Genomic DNA, 5,562 nt, shown 5'->3' on the forward strand with positions numbered 1-5,562 from the left:
TAGTAGTATTAGTAGTAGTAGTAGTAGTAGTAGTAGTAGTAGTAGTAGTACTAGTAGTAGTAGTAGTTATTTTAGTAGTAGTAGTAGTAGTAGTAGTAGTAGTAGTAGTAGTAGTAGTGTGTGGTAGTAGTAGTAGTAGTAGTAGTAGTAGTTAGTAGTAGTAGTAGTGTAGTAGTAGTAGTAGTAGTAGTAGTAGTAGTAGTAGTAGTGTGGTAGTAGTAGTAGTAGTAGTAGTAGTAGTAGTAGTAGTAGTAGTGGTGGTAGTAGTAGTAGTAGTAGTAGTAGTAGTAGTAGTAGTAGTAGTAGTAGTAGTGGTGGTGGTGGTAATAGTAGTAGTAGTAGTAGTAGTAGTAGTAGTAGTAGTAGTAGTAGTAGTAGTAGTAGTAGTAGTAGTAGTAGTAGTGGTGGTGGTGGTAATAGTAGTAGTAGTAGTAGTAGTAGTAGTAGTAGTGGTGGTAGTAGTAGTAGTAGTAGTAGTAGTAGTAGTAGTAGTAGTAGTAGTAGTGGTGGTAGTATAGTAGTAGTAGTAGTAGTAGTAGTAGTTAGTAGTAGTAGTAGTAGTAGTAGTGGTGGTAGTAGTAGTAGTATAGTAGTAGTAGTTGGTGGGGTAGTAGTAGTAGTAGTAGTAGTAGTAGTAGTAGTAGTAGTAGTAGTGGTGTGTAGTAGTAGTAGTAGTAGTAGTAGTAGTAGTAGTAGTAGTAGTAGTAGTAGTAGTGGTGGTAGTAGTAGTAGTAGTCGTAGTAGTAGTAGTAGTAGTAGTAGTAGTAGTAGTAGTAGTAGTAGTAGTAGTAGTAGTAGTAGTGGTGGTGGTAATAGTAGTAGTAGTAGTAGTAGTAGTAGTAGTAGTAGTAGTAGTAGTAGTAGTAGTAGTAGTAGTAGTAGTAGTAGTAGTAGTGGTGGTGGTGGTAATAGTAGTAGTAGTAGTAGTAGTAGTAGTAGTAGTAGTAGTAGTAGTAGTGGTAACTCTATTTTAATGAATATTGTCTAGATAAATCATTTAATGCCTTGAAATTTATGCATTGATTAGTGAGTGTTTATAGTTAATTATTCCAGCCCTCTCATTGGAAAACCGGATAATTAAATACGTTTCAAATCGTTGAATAATGCTTTGAACGCGTGGATTAAAAATTTTATTCAACGATTGCAGAATATTTTCTTACATTTTATTGGTGTGAAATAAGGTGTAAAGGACAGCTGATTGGCAACTATAAATAATCTTTTGGTGCGCATGAATACAAATCCAACGTATTTAACTTTCGGTCAAATTTCCATTCAAGCAGATGGAGAAAGATACAAGTTATTGTGAATAGAAGTAACAACAAGATATGAAGTGAGTAGAAAAGTGCCAGAAGACAATAGAGAATAAAAATTTTTTTCGCGGCGGTGGTGGGGTTCGAACCTGCGACCTTATTGGTACGACAACTCCGCCTGGCAGGTGAGAGCGTGGCTCTACCGTGTGAGCTATCCACGAACACAAAAATATTCGTTTCAAACCCAAAGTCATTTCTAGATCCCTCTCTCACCCACTTCTTGAGATCGCCGATTCGTTCACCACCATCGCGAAGTAATTTTGACCAGCAGTTAAGCTTAATAACCAATATTCTCATCACAAACATATAACTTCGTGGATAGCTCACACGGTAGAGCCACGCTCTCACCTGCCAGGCGGAGTTGTCGTACCAATAAGGTCGCAGGTTCGAACCCCACCACCGCCGCGAAAAAAAAATTTATTCTCTATTGTCTTCTGGCACTTTTCTACTCACTTCATATCTTGTTGTTACCAACATAAGTGCCTGCTCCACTCACTTTTCTGAATTAAAAAAATTCACCCCATACACCGGAGCATACTCAATGTCTCAATCGTTTCTATGTTATATGTTTGTGATGAGAATATTGGCTATTAAGCTTAACTGCTGGTCAAAATTACTTCGCGATGGTGGTGAACGAATCGGCGATCTCAAGAAGTGGGTGAGAGAGGGATCTAGAAATGACTTTGGGTTTGAAACGAATATTTTTGTGTTCGTGGATAGCTCACACGGTAGAGCCACGCTCTCACCTGCCAGGCGGAGTTGTCGTACCAATAAGGTCGCAGGTTCGAACCCCACCACCGCCGCGAAAAAAATTTTTATTCTCTATTGTCTTCTGGCACTTTTCTACTCACTTCATATCTTGTTGTTACCAACATAAGTGCCTGCTCCACTCACTTTTGTGAATAGAAGTACTAGTACCATACCATTTGGTTGACAAAATATCTAATAATCTTACTTGGAGGGGTAGAATATTCTTTTATTTCTTTGTATTTATTAAGCGTGTTATATTTTAATCGATCAATAACACATACTTACTCGCAATCTCGTTGTGTTATTTCGCACGATAAAAATAAATACTAAGAGACAAAGTCGGATATTGTATTCTTATTACATGTTCTTATCAAAGGAACCAAAATTGTTCTCCTATACTGTTTGTTGTTCTCTAAAAAAATACCTATTTGTTTTGTTTTTTGCCATCCACGTTTATGAGTAATTCTCACTTAGCTGTATTAAACAGGCTATAAACGTTCAAGGTTACAAATAGTTTTGTGTGTTGGTCAGTTAGAATTCCGGATGGCAATGTTGTGAGCTTCTTAGCCAAGCGCATACTATCTATAGACAGTGTGCGCTTGGCGAAGAAGCTCATAACATTGCCATCCGGAAGTATATTGGACCAACACACACAACTCTGAGTAACATTGAACGTTTATACCCTGGTTAATACAGTTTAGTGAGAATTACTCATAAAAGCGGATGACAAAAAAACAATAATAAAGACATGAGTGACGTCAACTTCATTCTATCTATAAGAACAGTCGTGAGGCACGTTAAGAAAAAAAAACAAATCTTGGTATCGGTGATATTTGTCAATACACAACATTTTGAATGTCATTTACATGTTAAAATCAATGCTCGCGCATTTCAGTAACTTTTTAGTTATCAGTACGAAAAAAATAAGTTGAGCTTTTTTATAGAGCAATATCCACCAAACATGCTCAAAGGGGCTTTACAAACGGTCCCTGGCCAACAGCAACACGAGCATGTAGAACGAGACATGACTGTTTGGTGATAATACATTTTTTTTCGACAGAGACAACGCTGTTAACGGCCATGTACTTATTTTACACACGAGTACGGTGAGAGAATGCGAGTAAAGAGCATTTACCAAGGACTCAACTATGCGCGGAACGTTTTTCCCAATTCGAGATATTGAAGATTATTTCCCCTATAATTTCTCATTCAGTCTATTATGTAATCATATTTAAACTTCAAATTCACACAAATCTAGGGAAAGGCTTGTGCCATTTGATGCTTAAAATGAAATTTACGTTTCAATTTATCTCATGGATGGAAAATCTCGAAAAGTAGAAAAATCGACTTAACGAGATTTTGGAAATCCAGCCTTCATTTATTTCTATTACAACAATGAACCCATTAAAACGTGGGTTATCAGACCTGTAAATAAGTGCACGTCGTCCCATACCAATTAAATGGCAAATAGAATTAGTTCTGTATCGTTCGATCCAGTTCCATTCAAATCTTTTGTTATGTTGATTCCCGCCCGTACAATCAGCACAGGCTGTGGATTAGATAGATATAAATAATAACGTGCAATTCAGGCTTGTGAAAACACAAACTCGTTGATTTCATTTCAACCTTGATACTCATTACGTATTCCAACCAAACAAAATCTTTTTGATCTTGTAGATTTCATGCAAACACCATAAGAAATAGCACATGAACCCCCATTTAAAGGTCTAGGACGTGTGCATAAAGCAGAGAAGAAGAAGAAGAAGAAGAAGAAGAAGAAGAAGAAGAAGAAGAAGAAGAAGAAGAGAAGAGAGAAGAGAAGAAGAAAGAAGAAGAAGAAGAAGAAGAAGAAGAAGAAGAAGAAGAAGAAGAAGAAGAAGAAGAAAAGAAGAAGAGAGAAGAAGAAGAAGAAGAAGAAGAAGAAGAAGAAGAAGAAGAAGAAGAAGAAGAAGAAGAAGAAGAAGAAGAAGAAGAAGAAGAAAGAAGAAGAAAGAAGAAGAAGAAGAAGAAGAAGAAGAAGAAGAAGAAGAAGGAGAGAAGAAAGAGGAAGGGAGGAGGAAGAGGAGGAGGAGGAGCAGGAGGAGGAGGAGGAGGAGGAGGAGGAGGAGGAAGAAAAAAGGAGAAGAAGAAGAAGAAGAAGAAGAAGAAGAAGAAGAAGAAGAAGAAGAAGGGGGAGGAGGAGGTGGAGGATAAGTAGGAGTAGGAGTAGGAGGAAGAAGACGAATGCGAAGAGGAGGAGAAGGTGTCGTATTAAAAGTAGGAGGAAGAGGGAGAGTAGTAGGAGGAATGAAAGAAATAAACTAGAATGAGGAGGAGGAAGAGGAGGAGGAGGAGGAGGAGGAGGAGGAGGAGGAGGAAATTGGTGACGACGACGAAAAGGAGGAGGAGGAGGCGGTGGAGGAGGACATTGGTGACGACGACGAAAAAGAGGAGGAGGAGGAGGCGGAGGAGGAGGAGGACATTGGTGACGACGACGAAAAAGAGGAGGAGGAGGCGGAGGAGGAGTAGGACATTGGTGACGACGACGAAAAGGAGGAGGAGGAGGAGGACATTGGTGACGACGACGAAAAGGAGGAGGCAGAGGAAAAAAATGAGAAAAAAAATGTAGATCGATGATACTTATAATCAAACTATTTGTTTAGTAACCTGTAACCCAAATTATGGTGACCATCCAATAGACACCTAGATAACGACGCCTCTCGGACAGGCGTCATTATGTAAACAATGGTAGTGATTGATAAACATCGTGAACGACATAGGTTTTACTATTGATGGTATGTGTCTAAGTAAAATACCTACTGTTCTCTCGTCTGGTCAATATAGATAGTATGCGCTTGGCTAAGAAGCTCATAAAATTGCCATCCGGAAGTATGACGGGCCAACACACAAAACTGTGTGTAATCATGAACGTTTATAGTCGGGTTAATACGGTTTAGTGAGAATTACTCATAAACGCGGGTGGCAAAAAACAATAACAAAAACCTGAGTGACGTCAATTTCGAATTATCTATAACCAACACAGAAAACTGTTTAAATTTAAACGTTTATAATAGTATGATCAAGAAAATTGTGTGATAGCTAGTCACCAATTTGGCGGCATAAAAAACTCTAACGATGATCAGATTTCATTCACGTTTGTTGTTTATAAAACAACCATGTTTATCCGAGCACGTGTGAAGATGTGTCATAAATTCCATGTTTTGATTAAATCACCTGGTTGATTATTAAATCCCCAAAAATAGAGATGAAAAAGATGTGAATTTTAAAAATTGAAATTAGTGATAATTATGGAGAGATCATGAAATTGTTGCATTGCCATTTGGAAAAAGTGCAGGTGTCAGGGTGGTACCGACGCATCAAATTCAATTCAATGCTTAATCGGATTAAAAAGTCTGTCACGTCCGCCCAGTAACGAGCGGCTTGGTTCTAAACAAAGAAAATCGGTACTTTTTATTCTTTATGCTGACTAGACCTTTTTCATTTGTCATTTGATCAGAATGTA

This window comes from Berghia stephanieae, chromosome 3 (genome assembly GCF_034508935.2).
Source record: "Berghia stephanieae isolate SIO BIC M18660-M18661 chromosome 3, UCSD_Bste_1.3, whole genome shotgun sequence".
Taxonomy (NCBI): Eukaryota; Metazoa; Mollusca; class Gastropoda; order Nudibranchia; family Aeolidiidae; genus Berghia; species Berghia stephanieae.